The following is a 25,418-nucleotide window of genomic DNA, read 5'->3' on the forward strand; positions in this document are numbered from 1 at the left end:
ATTGAAAAGTGAAATGAAGCCCTATTAACTGTATCGAGCTGAGTCGGATATAGATGGCGTCCCATAGGATAGGAAGAGCTCAGGGATTTCTTTGACCTCGAGTCGACGAGGCACTAGGTGCCAATTTGCTTCGGTTTAACCGATAAGACACTAGGTGTCAATTTATATAGCGCTGGGCACAGCTATTTCTTCGGATTTATCCTATGAGGCACTAGTTGCCAAACTAGTGTGTTGGTTGGATTTGTGTATCCATTCGAGTCTGAGTCATGTTAATAAGGGAAACTAAATGATAAATTTATATGTTTGATATTGTGATGGAAAAGTTGAGAAATGAATATGAGATGAGAAATGAAATATGAAATGATGAAATGATATGTGAATCTTGAAATGAATTCAAGTACTGATCAAAAAGATAAATCATGCCATTGCATGAGTTGGATTACCAAATGCTATATATATATGGAATACCATTGATACGTGCTTGAACATGTGAAATATTATTGCCATGTGCCAAAATTTTTGAACTCTATTGAATGTGAATAAAGGAGTAAATTGACATTACTGATTAACTGACATTACTGATTTGATACATATGTTTTACAACATCACTTATTGCATCCTTATATCCTATCTATTCATATCAAGCTTAAATTGTTTGGATTATAGAAATACCACTGAGTTATACTCTGTAACACCCCTAACCCGTATCCGTCGTCAGACTAGGGTTATGAGGCATTACTGAACAAAAACAAAATTCCAAACATTCACATATTCATACAAGTCATACTCATACGTAAATTAAGCACATGCCTAATTAAATATTTAACATACTTTATTTATCATATTGCATTTACGAATCATACCTCAAAATTAAACCGAATCTATACCTTTCAAATAATCACATTTTCATTAACAAATATAAAAATACGCATATACTTTCATTATATATCCAAACCATCATTCGCATTAACAATCAAAGTACATGTATATATGTGCACCTAATTATCAATTTTTCAAAAATACATATAATGCTCATGGTGTACTATTACATAAAATCAATATTCAAATGGTCATTTATCAATGTCTCACTTACAAGCATTATTAAACAATATAATCTCAATAATTCACCATTAATAAACTTATAACTAATTATAGTACTTATACATTTTTCCATGCAAACCGATAACCTTTGTATATTCGAATATAGGCATGCCTCATATCATGCATTTCTAATATACTTAAATCATGCTAAAACTTGAGCTCACATTTATAAATGAATAAACATACATCAAAATCAAATCATCAAACCATATTTATTTATATTTATACATATCAAAACCGAGTGACCAACCACAGCCAATTCCACCTATCATCTCTAGCTATTACCAACACATATAATACCATTCACATTTACTTTTCATTCACTTCACATATCATTATAATCAAATAGAATAAACCATTACCAAACATAACCGAAATCAAGCTTTAAAGCTAAGCCATTTTCGCATGGTTCAATATATACATATTCAAAGTTGAACATAATATGTATTAGCCTATACATGCCAAAAGTTTGAAAATAAACTTTTAAGAGTACCGAAAGTTGACGATAGTGTGGATGACTTTGTTAATGATCCCCGAGCTCGTAACTTACAACCAAAATCTATAAAACAGAGTAACAAAAACACACAGAGTAAGCTAACTTAGCTTAGTAAGCCTTAAGCAAATTAAACAACTCAATGAATAATTAAAACATTCAAACTAAACAAATTATATCATAATATTATACTTTTACACAATAAGATACCTTGGCCGAATGTTCAATATCAAATACATATCACCACATAAATAGTTCCTATATAACCGATTATACAACATCAAATATATCATCACATAGATACTTACATGTATGGCTGAATATAGAAGTTAAATAAAACATCACATGTAACCTATAGTTCAACTTCAATAGAACATCACAAATGGCCGAATATGCACATTCAAAATAACTTCACATAAAACCAAATATATAAGTTCAATATAATTCACATGTAATCGAATAATCAAGTTCAATATAAGCTTACATATACTTACCTATGTGGCTGAACATATACAATGTCATTTAGCTCAATTATACTTGCTCAATATCCACAATAACTTGAACTCTTATAATCATGAACTTGAAAGCAAATCACCGGTATAAAACCTGCTAGGCATAAGCCTGAATTTCATACCGACACAAGACTTGCTAGACTCAAAGTCTGATATTTATTCATCGGCACTAAGCCTACTAGGCACAAATCGCGATCAAAGTCACCAGCACGAGGCTTGCTAGGCTCAAGGCCCGAATATCACAAACATAAAATCATTCCACAATATTTCATATATCGAATCATATAATATTCCATGTAACACATACACACTTTCAAAGACTTTGATATTATTCAAATACAACTAGATCACATTAATTCATTGATAATTCTCATTCGGCTAACATACTAATACATTATAAAATTTGAATCATCATAGGAAATCATTCTATGTTCAAAATAAACCATGTTTAATTACTTAAAGACTTACCTCGGATATCGACGGACATTACAAATCGGCTATTCGACTATTTTTGTTTTTCCCCGATCCAAGTCTGATTTCCTTTGTCCTTGATCTATATAATTTCAAATTAACCTCATTGAAATAAAATTTCATTCAATTTAATCCAACAACACATAAATGGGAAAATTACCATTTTACCCCTAATATTTCATACTTTTACAATTTAGTCCAAATTGCACAAAACACAAAATACACCAAATCTCACAACAACATAGTTGAGCCGAATTTTTAACATACTCATACTAGTCCATATATTTCATTTATTTTCTAATTTAGTCCTTCAATTTATTTTTTTGCAATTTAGTCCTATTAACTCTAAATCATCAAAAACTTCAATACAAAACTTGTTAATCTAAAACATATTTTTGATATTTCATCATCAATCATCACAAAACACAAATATTCATCAATGTAATAACACAAAATATTTCCCAAAATAAAAAATTCAAGCATGGGTCAGGTAGTATTCGAAGCAACGATCTCAAAAATGTAAAAATTATCAAAAATCGAAGTAAAAACATACCTTGATTTAGCTTGAGAAGTAACCGAATGCCTAACTCTTTTCTTTTATTTTTATTTTACTAGTTTCGGTCATGCAAAGATAAAAGAACCATGGCTTTTAATTTTTTTATATTTTGTAATATAATACCTTTTAATTCAATTACAAATTTAACATTTATTAATTAATATAAAACCATCATATTACATAGTCACTACCGTCCATATAATTAAACATGGTCAAATTACCACTTAAATACTTCAACTTACAAAGCCATCAACAATTTGACCCTTATGCTTTTAACTATAAAGTTTTCATTTTACACGATTAAGCCCTTTTATTTAATTAAGCACACAAACAATCAAATTTTCATACGAAACTTTCACACATGCTAATTCACATATAATAAACACGAAAAATAATATTTAAATATTTTTTGACTCAAATTCATGGTCCTGAAACCACCTTTCGATTAGGGTCTAAATCAGGCTGTTACATACTCAACGTGCAGTTTTGTTTTCCGTGCGTTCGACCTAACACTGACTCAACATCAAACAACAAATCCCAAGCTCAAGTGTGGTGATATCTTATTTTGTAATGGCATGTACCTTGGAAGTCTTTTGTTGGTGTTGTTCATAAGGTGTTGATATTGTGGTTTGCTAGTAAAATGATGATTAATTGTATATATGGTTGTGGTGAGGCTATGTTGGTATGTTAGCCCAGCTTATAGATTAGTATGTGTTTAGCTTAAAATTTTGGGTAGCCAAGTAGCTAAATATTAGTCCAATTATGGCAAAATTGGTATGAAGGAAAGCTTGAATGGTTGATGCTTTGCTAGTGTATTGATGATATAAAATGTGGTACCAGTGAGGGTTCATTGGTTAGGCATTTAAAATGGATTGTTTTGGCTCATTGTAAGCATGCTTAATCGTGTTTTGAATTGGTTAGATGGTTGGTAATTGAGTTGCTTAGTGCCCAAGTAAATATGAAATTGTAAACTTGAGTTTTAAGGAACATTTAGGTGCACAGGGTCAGCCACACGGCCATGTGCCACACACGGGTATGCTGAAAAATAGTATAGGTGTAGTTTTCACACGGGCTAGGACACGTTCGTGTGACCCAATACAATGAGTTACACGGGCAGAGACACAGGCTAAGATATGACCGTGTGTTCCAAATTCAAGAGTCACACAGTTTGAGGCTTTCACACGGCTTGGAGGTGTGTCCCCTGTTTTAAGAAATTTTTGAAAATGGCATTAACTTTTAGAATTGTTCCAAATTAGTCCCTACATATTTTTAAACTATTTTTAGAGTCCCATGGACTCAAAATAGGGGCTATAAGAGTAATTTTTACTTTAAATTGGAAAGACTTAGCAAACCTAAATTAAATGCATTCTACTAACATCATCGAAGGTAATAATTGTTGGTGTATAAATTAATACTCTGATGCTAATAATTAGAATAGTCTTGTTATGTATCTAACTTCTAGCATTCAAGAAGGGATAAATAGTGATAAGAGTGTAGACAGTGGAAGACCAAGTTTAGCACTGCATAGCATGATGCACTATTTGATTATATAAGACACTACTGTGCAAGTATTGGATGGACATGGTGTGCCCCTGTATATTATGACAAATATTAGTTAGCTTATACTACTGCTAACAATGTAATTAAATGTTTTGATTGGTTAGTAATGCCTATGACCCTAATCTGATGATAGAAAGGGGTTAGGGGTGTTACACTTGTTGCGTAAACTGATGCAACTTCACCCAAGCCTCCTTCTCGGCATATTGCAGGTAAAACAACTTATTCAGTTCCTTTTGGAACTCTTCCTAAGATCCAATTGCAGTCCCACATCGTTTCTCATCTGTAGACTTACGACACCATCATAAAATAATGACATGAATAACATAAATTGCAACAGTGTTTACCTTAGTGGCATTATCCTCAATGCCCATCGTATGGAAGTATTGTTCCATCCCTTAGAGAAAATTGTCCATATCTTTTGTGGACCTCATCCCCTTAAACTCTTCCGGCTTGGGGACATTCATTCTAGGTTGCTTAGGAACTGAAGACAGCATCCCATTTCCCACAAAAACTCTACACACAACAAGCTCTCTCTTAAGCTCCTCAATTTTTACGGTCATGGCCTTAGTTTTCTCCTTCAAAGCCATGACCATCGCTTCGAGAGAATTTGTAACACCCCTAAATCGTGTCCATCACCAGAATAGGGTTATAGAGTATTACCGAACTTATTTCTTAAAAAAATATACAATTCTCGTACATTTTTCATAACCAAATACAAGTCATTCACAATCAATCATATTGTCCCTAATACAAGACTACGAGGCCCAAATCTTGCATTAAAGTAGTTTGGGACTAAACCAAAACTTAGAAAACATTTTGGGAAACATAGAAAATTTTCAAAATACAGGGCACACACACCTGTGTGGCCCAGCCGTGTGTCTCACACGGCCAAAGACATGCCCGTGTCACAGACCATGTGGACATTCGAAATGGGATCACATGGCCGTGTCTCAGCCCATGTCTGACCCCGTGTAACTCTCTGACTTGGGTCACACAACCAACCACATGTCCGTGTGACTAGCTCGTGTACCCTTCGAAATGGCCTCATACGTTCATGTGCTAGACCGTGTGCTACATCGTGCCAGAATTGTAAGGTATACTGACTTATGCCACACAGCCAAGTCACACGCCCGTGTGTTGGGCCGTGTGGAGCATACTGACTTGATTTCTAAATAGTACCAGGGGACATGTGGCCATGTCACCTAACCATGTGTCACACACGGCTGAGACACACGCCTGCGTCTCTGCCCATGTGGAAAAAATAGGCTATTTACCAAGCCATCTTTCTCACCCAAATTTACATCCACCTAAACATGTCAAATAGCATATACAATAGCATCAATAGGCATTCAAACCAATCTCAACCAAGCCTAAATCATGCTATACCAATATCAAAAACCATAATGCTCATAAGATCATGTTTTTCCAATTCAAAACATATCAAGTTCACATTCACAATTCACCTAAATGGTCATTTTCAAATTTGCATTATTCGCCTAATGCTTAGTTTGCTAATTCATCCTTAAATTCAATCATTTTCTACTTTCATTACCAATTCTTAACATGGCATTCACAAAGCAAATATAAACCACATATCAAAGACTATTTGCACATATATATACACAACCAAGTATACCAAAACAAGCCAAATCACATGGCTATACACATAACCAAAACATTCACCATTTACAAGCCAAATCAATTGGCTAAATACATTACCAATATAGGCTATATTAACCACAACTCCTATACATGCCATATAACCAAGTAAATAAGTTCAAAAGTACCAAAATGGCAGCTGGATAGTGTGATGAGATCTCCAACAACTCCTAAATCCGAGCAAGCTTCAAAAACACTATAAAACACGGAAAAATAAACAGAGTAAGCTATAAAGCTTAGTAAGCTCGTATGGTTAATAAATATAACTTACCATTCATTCACAAATTAAGTTATCTATCATAAAACACTACAATTTAATTTAATCATAAGGTTAATACATGTTCATTCACATACTAGATCATGTAACTCACAAACTTCATAGATTCAATGCTTATACAGTTTACATACACACCTGCACTGATACGTATCAATCTCTTACCCTTTCATATCTTCAATATACCCATTGAACCATTTGGAATAATATCAGATACTCGAGAATCTCGCACCCTAAGTGCCAATACAAGGCCAAAGCCATCTCAATCTCATATCTCATATAATGTTCACTCTCGAGCTATCAACGGGTCTGCTCACACAAGCTGACGATCAGACGTAACAACTCGGTGCTACTCACACAAGCTGACGAGATCCACAACACATGCCGAAAAACTCAGCCAACTGTAGAACGTACGGACCAGCACCCAAAACACAATAACCCCTAATGACATGTCATTTGCATCCTAATCTATTCCAAGGTTCAACTGGATTTCACACATAGCTAATTCCTCGTCGAACATATCCGTAAGGTCGTATTCACAATTAATTCAATAATAAACATTTAAAACACAATTGTATTAATGCTTATTAACATACGAACTTACCTCGGATTTATACAAGGAGAAACGAGATATCAATCCACTATTTTGTTTTTCCCCCGATCTCATTCCGAACATCGCTTTTCTTGATCTATATATAATCAAATTTAACTTATTTAATTATCATTCTACTCAATTTAATCCAAATTTCATATTATGGAAATTTTACACTTTTCCCTTTAAATTTTGAATTCTTTACAATTTAGTCCCTAGCTCATAAAAATGCAAATTCATGCAATTAAGTCCATACCCATGCTAGTCGAATTTCTCTATACTCATAGTAGCCCATACTTTTCATTATTTCACACATTTACCACACAATTTATAGGAGCCCATACTTTTCATTATTTCACACATTTATCACACAATTTATTACATTTTGCAAATAAATCCCTAATTTGCAATTTTAACCAAAATCACTTAACAAATATTGTTTATCTATCAATAACTATTCATTTGCTATCATCAGACATCAAAATAAACACATATTCATCAATGGTAAAACCCTAGACCTTTAAGAATTTTGCAAATTAGTCATTGGGCTAGCTAAATTAAGCTACAACGACTCCGAAAACATAGAAATCATTAAAAACCGAGTAAAAAAGCACTTACATGCAAGGAGTCTATAGCCGAACCTTCAAGAGCTCAACAATGGTGTATTTTCTTCCTTATTTTCGACTCATGAAGAAGAAAAAAAGGTGATACCTTTCTTTTACTTTAATTTAATTTATGTTGTTTTATCCATTTACAAATTAACCTTATTCATTAACTTAAAATTCACGTATTTAATGTCCAAATTTGTCCACTTATACTATTAATGGTCTAATTAGAACATAAGGACCTCTACTTTAAGGTTCCATAGCTATTAGACACCTTTAATTATTAGAACACCACTTTTGCATTTTATGCGATTTACTCCTTTTATCGAATTGAGCATTCAAACGATAAAATAATAATAAAATAATTATTTTGACATCAAATTTGTGGTCCCGAAACTACTATTCTCATTTGACTAAAAACGGGCTGTTATAGAATCATTATTCTTTGTTTAATCACCTTTGGTGGCTGTAACCTCCTAACCCATCTCTGTCGCTAGATTAGGGTTACAGAGCATTACCGCACAAAACAGAACATTTAACTTCAAAATAGAAAAAAATCATATGAATTAAATACTAACATTTAATAACTTATTTTATGAATTAAATACTAACATTTAATAACTTAGTTTAAATATAGCAAAAATTGTGAAAGAGTTAAAAAGTGCTTTCGTTGTTGTGGAATAAGAAGCCTTTGTATCTTAATACATGTATTTAATTTATTCGGGGCTATTAGAGTGGGAGCCACTATTTGGGGAATATGATTTGAAGCAATAACAAGAATATTTCTAGTGGAACATCTTTCACAATCCTTGGAGAGATAGTTTACCTTTTAATGGAAAAATCAAATTCAATGAGGATTTGGTTCATCCTATACACACACGTCACGGGCATCCCGCTTTTTTATGTTATCTAGACTTGTATTTAATTATTCAAAGCGAAGATATTATAAATAAGGTGACTGTTCCACCAAAAAGTTTTCTTTTAGTTCAAAACGATCAATATGTAAAATCAGAACAAGTGATTGCTGAGATTCACGTGGGAACATACACTTTAAATTTGAAGAAGAGGGTTCGAAAGCATATTTATTCTGTCCGAGGGGAAAATGCATTGGAGTACCGATGTGTACCATTCACCCGAATTTACATATAGTAATATCCATCTCTTACCAAAAACAAGCCATTTGTGGATATTATCAGGGGGTTCGTACAAATTCAATGTAGTTCTTTTTTCGCTCCACAAGGATCAAGATCAAATAAACATTCATTATCTTTTTGCCAAACGAAGTTATATTTCTAGATTTTTAGTGAATAATGATCAAGTGAGACATAACTTATTTAGTTTGAATTTTTCAGATAAAAAAGAACATAGGATTTACGATTATTTAGAATTAAATCAGACGATAGGATTTTTTAGAGAATGCTGATTTATTGGCAAAGAGACGAAGAAATAGATTTATTATTCCATTTCAATTGATTCAAGACCAAGAGAAAAAACTAATGTTGCATTCCATTTCGGTATCTCGGTGGAAACACCCATAAATGGTATTTTCCATAGAAAAAGTATTCTTGCTTCTTCTTTTTTACGATCCTCGATATAGAAGAAAGAGTTCAGGAATTACTAAATATGGGACTCTAGGGGCGCATTCATTCGTCAAAAGGGAGGATGTGATTAAGTATTGAGGAGTCAAAAAGGTTAAGCCAAGATACCAAATGAAAATAGATCGATTTTTTTCATTCCCGAGGAAGTGTATATTTTATCCAAATCTTCTTCCATAATTGTATGGAACAATAGTATCATTGGAGTAGATACCCAAATCACTTTAAATACAAGAAGCCAAATGGGTAGATTGGTTCGAGTGGAGAGAAAAAAAAAAGAATTGAACTGAAATTTTTTTTGGGTAATATTTATTTTCTCGGAGAAAGAGATAAGATATCTCGTCATAGTGGCATCTTGATACCATTAGGAATAGGTAAAACAAACTCTAAGGAACCAAAAAATTTGAAAAATTGGATCTATGTCCAAGGGTAAACAAGCCTACGAGGCCCTAAATATGGGTTGGGAACATTCAGGGATCAATTTGAAAAAATAGAAAGTTTTGGAAAAACTTGAAAATTTTGGAAACAAGGGTCACACGACCTTGTGTCTAGACCGTGTGACATAGCCCAAACTGTGTGGACAATCGAAATATGGACACACGACTGTGTCCCAGCCCATGTGGGTATTCGAAATAGGGCCACACAGCCGTGTTGCAAACCGTGTGCCAAGTCATGTGTGGATTTGAAATATGGCCACGCAGCCATGTCATAGGTCGTCTGCGAGGCCGTATCACATATGGACTTGAGACATACGGTCGTGTCTGAGACCGTGTCAAACCTGTACCTAAAATAATAATGACACAGGACTATGTAGGGTGGTTGTGTGGGGCACACGGCCGTGTGACAGCCTATGTCTTAGGCTTTGTGCTGCACAAGTTGCGCCTAATACAAGCCAAATCAAGCCTAAATTCTTGCACACCAAACACACCATATCTAACCTATTTCACATGGTTAAAAGGACATTCAAAACACCAGAAACATGCCAAATTTTCATCCATCCTAGATCTAACCAATAGTCATCAAAAGGCACCACAAACATACACCAAAATCTATCATAGCAACAACTCAAGTTCTTTCTTTAAACACAAATAAATATACCAAAATCATTTCACATATATGTATATATGATTCAACCATGATTTGCCTATAGTCATATAACATGCATAAGTGTTCAATAACACAACTATTTACACCATTATTTACAACTTTCAAGTAAGAACATTAAAGAATAATTAAGCTTAGCATATCTCAAAACATACCAAATGTCCACATTAACATCAAGCCCTATTACACTTAAACCCTATACATGTCATTTATAACCACTTGCCAAAACAAATAAAAACTACTAAAATGATGTCTGGATAGTGTGATCGTGCTCCGATGTGATTCCAACCGATTGAGCTTTTTGACGATCTACAAGAAAAAGAAATCAACTATATAAACAACTAATACTTAGTAAGCTCATATAAAGGAAACTTAAACTTACCAAATGAATAAATAAGTACACAATTAAACCATTCAAACATTGCTCATTACCATATAAACACATTTCTTTCTAATCACACTACTTCAAAAGTTAGTAATTATATATATGTAAGAACATATTAATCATAAAAACATATAACATATCATGAATAAGATTTCAATACTTAAATCATCAATCACATATTCAATCATCATCCTTTTCATTTCAAATGAACATAACAATTCCATTTTACATAACAAACAATTCCATTTCACATAACAAACTTTTACTTAATAATTCATTCTAATGATACCCTTTTCAAGTATCATCCTTTTCATTTGATATCATTTTCAACCTTTTCATTGATTTGGGAATACCAAATATAATTCCATGGTATCTTTCAACCATGGTCTTTTCCTTTTCGAGTATAATACCATGATTGATTTCAATCACGGGCTTTTCCTTTTCCCAAATCAAGACAACCCCAAACACCATTTCATATATACATAAATAAAGATATCAATTAATCTTATAAATTCAAATGTAATACTTTAAAATGAAATACAAACTTACCTCGACTAATATGGTGGTAAAAGTAGAGTCGATGATTAACCCAACACCTTAGCTTTTCCTCGATTTAAGTCCGGTTGATTCAATTCTTGATATGTAAAATAGGAGCTTCGTCGAATCCTTTAAGGTTCTTTAATGGTGAAATTTCAGTCAAGCTGATTAAAATGAAGAAGATGAATGCTTTGTTTCTTTTGATTATGTTTTTATTTACTATTTTACCATTTTACCCTTACTAATAATTAAAAATTACCATTAAACCTTGTCCATAACTGTCCACTAACATGTCATATGGCATATTTACCCACTAAACCCACTAACTTAAAATTTCAGAGCCATTTGACCCTTTTAACTAATAGAAACTAAATTTTGCATCTTTTGCAAATTAGTCCTTTTTACTTAATTAACTATTTAAACCTTAGAATTTCCTAACCAAAATTTAGTATGACCTTAATAAATATTCCTAAACATTAAATAAATATTTACACACTAACTCATTATTCAAAATTGTGATCCCATAAACACTGTTTTTGATACCACTGAAAACGGGCTATTACAGCGACATTAAAGGCTTCTTTTATCACATCTCGATTAAGGGCCTCTGTCACATAGTCCTTAAGTTGCTCTTTTATCATGTCTAACTCATCGGTGCGTCCCTTAACTACCTCGAGTGTTTCCTTCACACCACCCATAGATTCTTCGAGATTGGTCACCTTACCTTCCAAGGCTGACAGCATATCCCTCAATCTGTTATTTTTCCTAGACCTCTCATGAATCTCCATTGAGACATTTTTCTTATCTCCTCCTTTCATCATCTCAATCAACACCTTCAAACATTGGTCCTGATACCGATTGTCATTGGGCTAGAACTTTAGTTTGGCAAACCGTACGGCTTTAAGCGATTTCTTAGGTTCAAATCTTGCTCAAGTCAACATACTCTTAGGAAATGAGAATTCTTTCAGAAATTCTCTAAGGAACCAAAGCAAAGCGGAAGCAAACTAAATAGGGAAAGAAGTAACGAAAAAAAATAAAAGCCACAAATAAAAATATCACACATCAAGTGTTTGAGTAAATGCTCTCAAAAGTATTCTATTACAACAGAGTGATTATAAATGAAGGGAAGGCATCTATTTATAGTTGAGCTCCTCCAGATTCAATGATACAGATCGAATTACATTAACGGCTAAGATCAATGCCAATTTACAAGATGAGAATCCTAAGGTAATTAAACTCTATACATCATTATCTCTTAGGATTTACATTAATTACCTTAGTAACTTTAGTTTTACTGGAATGTTTAATCAAGCTACTAATGCTTCAAGTAAATGTGCATCTTTATATGTTCCACGATTTAGGCCAATTCAAGCGAGTCAAATGAGCCTCATTTAATCAATTAACCTCCATTGGACATTTTAGGTGAACTGGTCATGGACTTTGATCCGTGGCTCGTGACATGAGTAACTTCTCTTACTTCCACTATCCCTTATTTTAGCACGATCATTCCTCTTTGTTCTTATTGTAATTATTATTTAACAATTTCTTTAAGGCCTATAGATAAATGCTTAAAATTTTCATTTGAAAACTTTTTTTTGATGGTTTGGTAAACTTGAGTTCTTTAAAAATTGTCTGTACAACTTTCATTTTACAAATGCAACAACCACCGTAGCTCTAATCTTTCTTAACCCTTTATTGTTTCCATCACCACTACCTACCATTGCGCTTGTTTTCTAGAGCTTGCTCCAATATTTCTCTCTATTATCTCTCAACGAAATTTCATTTTACTGACTTGTAATGTTTCTTCACTTAACTAAAAAAAACTTCTAAATTTTTGTGACTCCACTACGGATGAGTGCGTACATTCAGTAAAACACCAACCGCATTGTTTTTCAACTTCCACCGAAAATTATAGAGGATTCTAGAAATTCAAATAATCCAATCCCTTCATATATTCAAGGCTTGATAAAGATGATGAAAAAAAAAATAAAGAAATGATACAAATGTTAGAGAAGAATAATAAAAAGATATTGGAAACTATATCCTCACCCACACTCTCTTCCAACACCACCCCTTCTCACCTCCAGCCCGTAAGAAACACTTCTACTAGACCTACCCCTATCCAAAATGAAAATAAAGAAAATACATCTGATGTTTCTACTCTTGTGCTTCCCATTAGAACCAATGCAACAAACACTATGAACACCAACACACTTAACATTCTCACTTTTGTTACTTTCATGAGAAACATTGTAACCACAAACTCTAAGCATAGAGCATCCTCCGTGGTAGCACAAACCACTGAAACCCACAGTTTTGTTACCAAAGGAGGACTACAAAGTTTGTTAGAAGAACCAAAAAAATAAGAGTCTTAGTTTGTTTAAGTTTGACCTCAAACTACCATTCCCTGTTAGGGTAGTTGCTAAACCATACCTCCAAGACTACACCAACCCTAAATATAAGTCATCCAATACAAACTCAAATGATACTTGTAAACATGTAATGAAATTTGTCAAGACACTAGGATTTGATAGGTTGGATGATGACTTAAAGTTGAAGGAATTTTCAAAGTCCTTAATAGAGAAGACATACAACTGGTATGCCAACCTTACTCTTGGTTCTATAGAGTCATAGGGAATATGTGCAGGATGTATAGGGAGAAATTTTTTTCTACCAAGAGAAGGTTACATTGATTGATTTGGGGAGGGAACAATAGATTTTGAGGGAGGTCTTATGAATTATATCCAATGCTTTAGGGAAAGAGTGTTGGACATACATGATGTACATTATGAGAATGAGCTAGTAAAAGTTTGTATAAAGGGGATGTTTGATGAGTATAGAGTGCATTTGGAGAATTGACCACACCACAGCTTACGCGTATTGAGGCTTAGAAATATGCAATTGAATATGGAATTAAAGTGTGGTATCTATAAGTGAATAGGTCAAAATTGAAATATAGTTTTTATTTACAAGAAAACATGTAAGTATTCTAAGGATCATAACAAAAGGATTGCTTGGCTGGTGAAAACTATTACTAAGCCAATTATTCGAAAAAAAATTACTAGTCTACTCAAGTTACGAATTAATTGTAACACCCCTAGCTCGTCCCAATTGTTGGGATTGAGCTACAAAATGCTACAGTACAAAATAGAATAGTTACAGACCTTTAATGGATAATTCAAGTAAAAAATCATTATCTACCCTTTTATAAATCATTCAAAACAAATTTAAAACCTTTCCCAAGCTTAATACAAACTTACGTAAGCTCTAAAGTCAACCCGGGATCTAATAAAGACCAAATTGCAAAGTTTGAAAAGTACAAGGTTGACGTTGTGATGAGATTTTCTCCATGTTATGATGTTTCCAAATAGCATGTCATATCACAATGTCAAACCACTTGACGACAGAGCATCACAAACTGTTGGCCGATATTGCGACGAGGGAATATTGATGTTGGGACAAGGAACTTGTTTTTGGTAAAATTTGGTCATTTGGTACTTGCTACAAACCAACCTTTCAAATAGATCATAAGAATACATTTGACATCATTTAAACCTTCTCAAAACATGCCAATTCCATGCCAAAACATAACATATAATCATCTAATCAATCTAAGAAACCAATATGCCACATTTGGCACCAATTCACAACAAGGATACATGAATCAATACAAGCAATTCAACCTATTTATACCATTTCATAACACTTATCCATTTATATCTTCAATTCAATTCATGATCAAGCATGCAACTAGAGATATCAAACATTCATATTATAGCATATTACTCAACTTGTGCATATTATACCATTTGTCATTAACAATATAAGTTCGATATCAAATATAGTTCCAAATCAAACTTATCATTACAAGGTAACATGAAAAACCCTAAGTACATGTCACATATAACTAAGTTCAAATAATGAAAGAACTACCGAATCAGGAGATGGATAGCGTAACACCCCCTAACCCTTATCCGTCACTGGGACAGGGTTACGAAGCATTACCAGACATTTCGGATCAAATACGGATATCATATAATTATTCACACATAAATATCATACTTCAATCATATCGTCCCTTTATGAGCCTTATACATCAAGTTTACCAACCTTGCAAATCTTGAACAACAAGCAACTCATTTACCAACCTTTCAACCAATCCAAAACACATTCAAATATATCTAAAACATGACAAAATAATCAATCTATTGAATTAATCAATATATCAACATAGATACTATACATACTAACCAATTCAATTCATTTAACCTTCATTTCTCATCAATAGCTAATTCAAATAGATTTTCTCACTTTGATTCACATAACATTTAGCAATAGCAATACTCTTTTCATACCTGGCCACCAATAAGATTCCCGTAGATTACGATACAATTTCGTTCCTCCTAGATGTATTGCAAAAGGACTGTTATGTGCTTCACTAGGTATCAACTCTTTCAATTCTGAAACATCTGTATACAAGTCCGATTACGAAATCTCAGGCAATCATGTTCATCAATACTAAAATTTTCTGCCATACCATTCTGAATCATTTCTCTTTTCTTCTTTAATTTGTCATCTTCTAATTGTGCTAACCTGATCTGATCAAACATCATCAGTTTAAGTTTCAATTCAGCTAATAGACTTCCATCATCACTGATACTGAGTTGTGCAAACATCGCTCGTAATTCAATTACTGCTTTTCTACTCAATGCATCAGCCACAACATTTGCCTTTCCCAGATGATAATCAATAACACAATCTTAGTCTTTTAAAAGTTCTATCCACTGACGCTATCTCAAATTCAGCTCCTTTTGGGATAAAAGATACTTGAGACTTTTATGATCAGTATAAATATAGCATTTCTCACCATACAAGTAATATCTTTAGATCTTCAGTGCAAAAATCATAGCAGCTAGTTCCAAATCATGCGTCGGTTAGTTGCATTCATGCGGTTTTAATTGCCGATATGCATAAGCTAACACCTTTCCATCTTGCATTAAAACACATCTGAGGCCATTCAAAGAAGCGTCACTATAAATAACAAAATCTTTTCCTAACTCAGGTAATGTCAAAACCGGGGCTTCAATCAACATTTGCTTCAAAACTTTCCTGGCACTGATCATCCCAGACAAATGGAACATCCTTTTGCAACAAATTTGTCATCGGCAAAGATATCTTTGAAAATCCATTTACAAATCTCCGATAAAAACCAGCCAAACCCAGAAAAGGACGTACCTCTGACACATGTATCGGTGCTTTCCATTAGACAATTGCTTCAATCTTCTTTGGATCAACTCTGATTCCATCTGTCGATACCACATGTCCTAAAAATGCAACCTCTAATAACCAGAATGCACATTTACTAAGCTTCCCATATAACTGTTTCTCCCGTAGTATTTGTAAAACAATTCTGAGATGCTGTTCATTTTTAGATTCAGACTTCGAATAGACCAAAATATCTTCAATGAAAACCACCACAAACTGGTCTAGATATAGTTGAAAAATTCAATTCATAAGATCCATAAAAAAGCCGAGGCATTTTTCAATCCGAAAGGCATAACTAGGAATTCATAATGGCCATACCTTGTACGAAATACCGTCTTCGGTACATCACTTTCTTTCACATTTAACTGGTTGTAACCCGATCTCAAATCAATCTTTAAAAACACATAAGCTCTTTTTAACTGATCAAACAGATCATCAATACTAAGGAACAAATATTTATTCTTAATTGTCACCTTATTCAATTGCTGATAATCAACACACAATCTCATCAAACCATCTTTCTTTTTAACAAAAAACACTGGAGCTCCCCAAGGTGAAGTACTCAGATGAATAAATCCTTGATCCAATAAGTCTTGCAATTGCACTTTTAATTCTTTTAATTCGGTAGGTGACATATGGTATGGGGGTATTGATAGCAGAGCTGTACCAGGATACACTTCAGTTCCAAATTCAACCTCCCGATCTGGTGGTAATCCTGGTAATTCTTCAGGAAAAACATCAATAAATTCACAAACAGTTTGGATCTTACTGCACTAACTTTCAACAGAATTTGAATTAATAACATATGCTAAAAAAGCTGCACAACCCTGATGAAGAAGTTTGTTATCCTGAATTGTTGAAATAATATGAGTAAACCAAATGGTTCGAATACCATTTACCTCGATCATATTTCCTTTTTCACCCTGAACAGTGAACTTCTTTTTGTAGCAATCTAAGATCACCCCATGCTTAGATAACCAATCCATTCCCAGAATTATATCAAAATCACCAAATGGAATTATCATCATATCAACATGAAAAATTATGTTTTGTATTATTAGAGGACACCTCTTACACACCTGATCTATTAACACAGTTTACCCCAATGGACTAGATACTGCTATTGATACTCTAGATGTTTCAGATTTTAAATTTCCCATCTCAACTAATTGTATTTACATATGAGTGTGTAGATCCTGGATCTATAAAAACATAAACAAGTTCTGATTGTAATAAGAATAAACCTATCACTGCATCATGTGCATCACTATTTTCACGTCCCTGCATGAAATATGCTCGAGTTGGTACTGTAACACCCCTTACCAGTATCCTACACCCGGACAAGGTACGAGGCATTACTGGTCTTTGACATAAACTTTAACACAAACCGAGCCATACAAATTTCATCTAATCTTGAAAACATTCAAACATAAGCACAGTGTCCCTACTATAGACCCACATGACCCTTATCATGCTACAAGGGTGGTTTGGGACTAAACTGAGAACTTCTAAAAATTTTACAATACTCAGAAAAATTCCCCAAGTTTGGAGAGTCACACGCCCGTGTCCTCAGCCCGTGTAACTCTTTGTTTATGATGCCAGCATTAATTAAAGGTTACATGTCCAAACCATACGCCCATGTGCTAGGCCGCGTGGCGAATTTAATTTTCACATTTAAGGTGTAGACTTCACATGGCCTGGGCACATGCCCATGTCCTGAGGCCGTGTCTTCCACATGGTTGAGACACACGACCATGTCTCTGCCCATGTTGTAACATCCCGATTTTTGGCCCAATCGAAATAGTGGTTTCGGGACCACTGATTTGAGATCAAAGAAATTAATTTTAATATTATTTTATGTGTTATAGAATGATTACATAGCTGCATGAAAATTTTAGTGAAGTAATTTTAGTGATTTCATGCTTAATTATGAAAAAGAACTAAATCACATAAAGTGCCAAAGTCCTATTTTGATAGCTAAGGGTGTTAAATAGCTAGAGAACCAAAATTGGGGGTCTTTAAAGGGAAAATAGACCCTTGGAAAAGTGATGGCCGGTCATAGGAGACAAAAGATAGAGAAAGTCAAGATTAGGTGGAAATTTGGTAATTTATTTGACCAAAATGAAATAAAATAAAGAAAAAAGATATCATATTTTTCCCTATCTCCTTCTCCACCGAAAATTCAGCCATTGTAGGGATTTTTGAGCTTCAAAAATTTCAGCCACTCTCTACTCTTGCAAGTAAGTGACTTTACTGGCTTTTCTTGAAAATTTTTACATTTTTAGAACCCTTGTAGCATGAGCTTTCTAACAAGGGACTATTTTGTTAAATGGTTGAAAGTCTAGGGTTTTACCATGAGAGTGTTCATGTTGTTTTCTGAAATTTTATGGAAGAAATTGAATCATAGTTATGAAATAAACAACTTTTGTGTAGTAGTTTTCATAGAAACCCTAACTAAGTACCTCTTTGCATAAGTTGTAAAATAGGTGATAAATGTGTGAAATAATGAGAATTTTGGGCTGCTTATAGTATAAACAGTATTGAACTAGCTTGGTTAGTGAGAAAATGTGATAAAAATGTAAGCCACTGTAAGACATGTCTGGGACATGCATCGGTTACGAGATGTGTCAGTGTAAGACCATGTCTGGGACATGGCATCGACACGAATATGTAAGAGCTAGTGTAAGACCATGTCTGGGACATGGCATCGGCCTCGATTTTGATAGTCAGTGTAAGACCATGCCTAGGACATGGCATCGACTTGATGGATGAGCCAGTATAAGGCCATGTTTGGGACCTGGCATCGACATTATACCCTATGTTTTAGGCTTAATAAATTTTCTATAGCATTCCAAATGGTTCAACGATAAGAGTTACAGTTTAAGTTAAACGAGAAAAGTATAACCATGTTGTGAGTGGTACAGATACCTATTTGAAATGTATGAGATGTGAGCTCAATATATGCTATGCGAATTGTATTAGATAGTGATGATTAAGTTGTGCTTATACCTACTTTTGTATTATGAGCATGATGATGAATGGTAAAGTTGCTGTTATATTTATTTGCATGCAACTTACTAATCTTTATGCTTAGTTCCTCTCCTTTCCATTTTCTTATAGTGCCACCTAATTAGCTCGAGGATCATCGGGCGTTGGAGGCATCGACCACACTATAATCCGAAGAACTTGGTATAGTTAGATCTTTTATTTTGATTATGGCATGTATAGGACCTTTACTTTTGAGTTTTGTGTCATTGTTAATTGGCCAAATCTGTTGGCTTACTTTAGCATTTGATTCATTTTGTAAAAGGCCATGGAAAATGGCTAATGTTGAAAGTTTATATATGAATGCAAGATAGTCTTTCATGAATGTGAAATTGTTGGCATGGTTGATTTAAGAAATGTATATAGGCCTTAGCTATAGTTGTTTGGTTGAGAAATCATATTAAGTTGGACTTTGATATGTTGGTTGATGATAGATTGTGTTTCAGGGTGGCAAAGGCTTGGTAGATAGCCTTATATCGTCCACACAGGTAGACACATGGGCATGTGTCTAGGCCAGTGTGACACATGGTCAGCCCTATGGGCATGTTGTTTAGCTGTGTGTCTCCTGCATGTAAAATTTACAAGTCAAAATACATGGTAGTAAGCACACATAGAGACATGGCCATGTGTCTCAGCCATGTAGAGGACACTGCCTCTGGTCACGGGCGTGTGCCTTGACCGTGTGCCCCTTATTGGATGCTGATGTCAGAAATAAAAAGTTAAGGTTTTTAGACACAGGCTAGGACATGGGTGTGTCATGGCCGTGTGAGGGACACGAGCCATAGACATGGGCGTGTGTCAAGCCGTGTGAAAAACACTGTAAGTTTGAATTCAGAATTTAATTTACACGGGCTCGGGGCACGGACATGTCCCCTTGCGCTTAGTCCATGTGAACCAAACGGGCCATCAACATGGCCTTGTCTTAATAACCACACGAGTGTGTTGCCCTTCCACACGGGCATGTACCCTGTTTCAAAGGTCATATTTATAAAGTAAGTTTAAGGACCCGAGTTGGTTTCGAATGGCTTCTAATGAATGTTTGAGGCCTCGTAGGCCCATATTGAGGAGTTTAAACAAAGTTTGAAAAAGTTGTAAATTTGATCAAGTCTTGGTGACTCAGAAACGTTTGAATGCACGTGTTTACGTTTAGTAACACTGATCGCGTGGTTTCGTGATAGGTTTTAAATATTTATAATTAATCGTTCTTGAAACTAACTATTATCGCGATGTAGGCAAGTGTGCCTATCGAACAGTACTATAGTTTTAGCAAGACCAGATTGTCGAACCCAAGGGAACTAAAAGTACTAGTAATGACTGTCTTTTTATTATCTAGCCTAAGAATAAAGAGGTTTTTGTTTTAACTAACTAATTATCTAAACTAAGGATTCACAAGGAATGGAATTGGTGAATTACTTTTGGGAAAATCGATTGAATTAAGACAATACCTAAGGAAAAATCCACCTAGACTGTACTTGTTATTCTGGCTCCGAATCGGACGATTTATTCATTTAACTTGTTCCGTAGAGATCCCTAAGTTATGTTATTATCCAAATTCAAAACTAATAACGTCTAATCCCTAGATTGAATAATTGAGACTTTTCTCTAATTAACACCCTAGGGTTGCATTAACTCGATTTATGGATCCCCTTATTAGGTTTCACCCTAATCCGGCAAAATCTTGTCACCCTATGTCTAGGCGCGCAAACAACTCCGCTTAATTATGACAAATGTACTCTTAGATAGGGTCTATTCCTCCTCTGAATAAGAGCTTATCTTGAATCAGTATCCTGGGATATCAAAACAAGAATTAAGAACACCTAATTAAGAACAAGTTAAATATTTATCATACAATTCAGAAAATAATAACAAGATTCGTCTTAGGTTTCATTCCCCTTAGGTATTTAGGGGATTTAGTTCATAACTAAAAAGGAAAACATATCAGAAGAATAACGAATACAAAACATAAAGAAAACCCAAAACTCCTGAAGGGAAATTGAGGAGAGATCTTTAGTCTTGATGGTGAATCTGGCTTCTGATATGGATCAATCGGCTTCCTTGGAGTAATTCCTTACTCCCTATTCTGTACCTCCCATTTCTTCCTCCTCTAGGGTGTATTTATAGGCTTTGGAATGCCTAAGAGCCCTCAAAATTATCCTTTTCCGAATTGGACTCAACTTGGGCTCGGTAGGGACACGCCCGTGTAACATGCCCATGTGCGATTACTTCAGGCCGTGCTCGAGCCTGCCAAATTGACATAGCCGTGTGGTCTGCCCGTGTGAGGAGGTCCAGGCCGTGTTGATTTCGTACTTTGGCCCATTTTCTCCAGTTTTTGGCCCGTTTCTCGTTCCTTTCACTCTCCTATGCTCTCCTAGGTATAAAACATGAAATTAAAGCATTAGGAGCATCGAATTCACCAATTCTAATAGGAAATCATCCATAAAATACGTTAAACATGGGGTAAAAATATGTATAAATTACGGTTTATCAAATACCCCCACACTTAAGCATTTGCTTGTCCTCAAGAAAAATTCTCAACTCATAATCAAAATAAATTCTTCTTAACTTATAATTTCTATCGATAATATCTCAAAATAATCCATAGGTAATCATACATTGAGAATTCAACAAAAAGAACATAAAAGTTTCAAACATTCCAAGTTGAGTATTTAATCATGCAAACATAGGTGTCTCCTCTCATCTAAGTAATTACCTTTGATTCAAAATATAACAGAGTTTCACATCCTCACTACAGATTCACTCAAATCACTCGGGGTATTTTAAGGACAATAAATGAAGCACTCAATAGTCAATAATGAAAAAGTCATTACCATAGGCTTGCATGAAAATCAAATCTCCACCACTGTAAATTGAGAAGAAACATCAATCAAAAGGTCTTTAGAAGGTTGTAATGAGGCTTGGTTAGGGGGTGTGGTCACAAGCTGAAAGAAATGGTTAGAATCGAGATCGAATTGAAAAATTTCCTAAGTTAGATGTTGAAGACTAAATTTTAAAGAAGTTAATACAGTTAGTGCTCGGGTTGCCTCTCGAGAAACACTTATTTATAGTCTAAGCTCAACTTACCTCTCCGTTGAATGATCATGGTGGTTTGAGGAGTTTATACTCCTCATTCCTGCTATTAATCTCATCAAAATAAGGTTTTAAACGGGTGTTGTTTACCTTAAAAGTGCCGAACTTGGGATGACTCACCTCAACTGTACCGAATGGGAAAATGCTGAGTACCGTAAGAGGGATTTCTTCATTCGATGTGGTAGTGACAATGTGGGAATCTGTGGCATCTAATAAGACTCTAACTCCAACCTTAAGTTAATTTGGAAAGGGATTGAGCTTGTTCTGTCATAGATTCGATTTATCAGGTGTTCTCGGTTTATGCGTCCGACATTCATCTAGCTCCTCAATTTGTAGCCTTCGATCTTCATGAATGAGTCCTTTACTATTGCTTGAGAATGACTCATGTGCTTCCTTTAGACACATTTCCTGCAAAGTAGGTTGTACCATATTGTCAGTTTTAGTAGAATGGGTTAAACGATCACCTTCAATCTCCGATGTGTTGCCAGAATTTCGAGCTTGAAGAGTGATTGTTTCGTATCCCACACGGAGTGTGAGTTCTCCTGTGCCAACATCAATAATCATTTTAGTAGTTGCTAAAAAGGGCCTTCCTAGAATTAAAGAAGTGTTGCTATCCTCCTCTATGTCTAGAACAATGAAGTCAACGGGAAATATAAATTTATCGATTTTAACTAGCACATCTTCAATAATACCCCTAGAAAATCTTATAGTTTTATCTACTAACTGAATGCTTATCCTAGTCTGTTTGGGTTTCCTGAGACCTAATTGTTTGAACATTGTGTGAGGCATAACGTTAATACTAGCTCCCAAATCAGCTAATGCATTATTAACATCTAAACTACCAATTAAGCAAGGAATTGTAAAACTCCCTAGATCTTTAAGTTTGTTGGGTAGTTATTCTAGAGAAAAGCTGAGCAAACTGCGTTTAGCTCTACATGCGATGCCTCGTCCATCTTCCGCTTATTTGCTAAAAGCTCCTTTGAAAATTTCATTACGTTTGGCATCTATGATAGAGCTTCAATAAACGGTAAGTTAAATATGCAATTTTTTTAAGAGTTTAAGGAATTTACCAATTTGTTCATTTGAGCGGTCTCTCCTTGTTACGTTGGGGTATGGCACACGAGGTTTCTATTCGACATTCACCGATTTGTTTTTATTGTGATCTACCTCACGTTGACCTTTGCTTACCACAGTTTCTTGCCTCGGTTCTGGCTCAGGCTCAATGAATCCTTCTTTATCTTGAACATTAATCGTGTTGAGCTGTTCCCTTGGGTTAGGTTTAGTATTACTTGGCAAACTCCCTTGTGGTCGTTCGGAGATTAGTTTGGAAAGCTGGCCTATCTAAATTTCGAGCCCTTAGATCGACGCTTGTTGATTTTTAAGTGCTGTCTCAGTGTTCTAGAAATGGGTTTCTGAACCGAGATAAACTTTGTGAGCATCTCTTCAAGGTTCGGTTTCTTTTCCTGTTGGTAGGGTGGTTGTTGGTAACCTGGAGGTGGTTGTGGTCTTTGATTTCCTTGACTGCCCCACAAGAAATTGGGGTGGTTCCTCCAACCTGCATTGTAAGTGTTACTATATGGATTGTTTTGAGGTCGAGGACTATTACCCATGTAATTTAATTGCTCGTTATCGATGTTGTGGCCATAAGGTTGATATTCCGAATGGCTTGTTCCACCTCCACTTGCTTCGCACTACATTACTGGGTGAACTTGTGAAGAATTAAGAAAACCATCAATCTTTTTATTTAAAAGTTCTACCTATTTGATAGCATAGTAATCGAATCGACATTATAAACGCCTGTTGTTTTAGTTGGTTTTGTCCTCATGACTTGCCACTGATAGTTATTCAATGACATCTCCTCCATGAACTCATAAGCATCTTCAGGTGTTTTATTATTGATGGTTCCGTCAGCAGCTGCGTCAACCATTTGCTGAGTTAAAGGATTCAGGCCATTATGGAATGTTTGAATCTGAAGGCAAAGTGGTAACCCATGGTGAGAGCACCTTCTCAAAAGGTCCTTGTATCTCTTCCATGCATCGTAGAGTGTTTCTAAATCCATCTACACAAAAAAAGAGATATCATTACGTAATTTAGCCGTTTTAGCCGGCGAAAAATATTTCAGTAAAAATTTTTTTGTCATTTGTTCCCAAGTAGTAATTGACCCTCGTGGTAATGAGTTCAACGACTGTTTAGCTTTGTTCCTCAATGAGAAAGGGAATAACTGAAGACGAAAGACATTGTCAGAAATGCCATTAATTTTAATTGTATCGCATAGTTCCAAAACGTTTCTAAGTGAGCGTTGGGATCTTCATCCTACAAACCATCAAACTGAACAAATTACTGTATCATTTGAATAGTGTTAGGTTTAAGTTCAAAAGTATTTGCAGCTAAAGCAGGTCTAATTATGCTCGATTCAGTTTCTGTTAAAGAAGGTTTAGCATAATTATACATAGTACGTGGAGCAGGATTTTCATTAGCAGCAATTGCAAGAGGTAGCTAATTGTCTTGGTTTTTAGCCATCTCTTCGGTTAGGGGTTGAGTATCATCTTCTTGCTCGTTCTTTGTTTATCTTAGGCT

General features: G+C 34.8%; 1 non-coding gene across 1 annotated transcript; it reads left to right on the forward strand.

Moving 5' to 3' along the window:
- The first annotated feature begins 24,826 nt into the window (after positions 1–24,826).
- Positions 24,827–24,933, forward strand: LOC121212908 (small nucleolar RNA R71). Its single transcript, XR_005908279.1, has one exon. It is a non-coding gene; the product is annotated as a small nucleolar RNA R71 (small nucleolar RNA).
- The last annotated feature ends 485 nt before the right edge of the window (positions 24,934–25,418 follow it).

Source organism: Gossypium hirsutum, chromosome A13 (assembly GCF_007990345.1).
Source record: "Gossypium hirsutum isolate 1008001.06 chromosome A13, Gossypium_hirsutum_v2.1, whole genome shotgun sequence".
Taxonomy (NCBI): domain Eukaryota; kingdom Viridiplantae; phylum Streptophyta; class Magnoliopsida; order Malvales; family Malvaceae; genus Gossypium; species Gossypium hirsutum.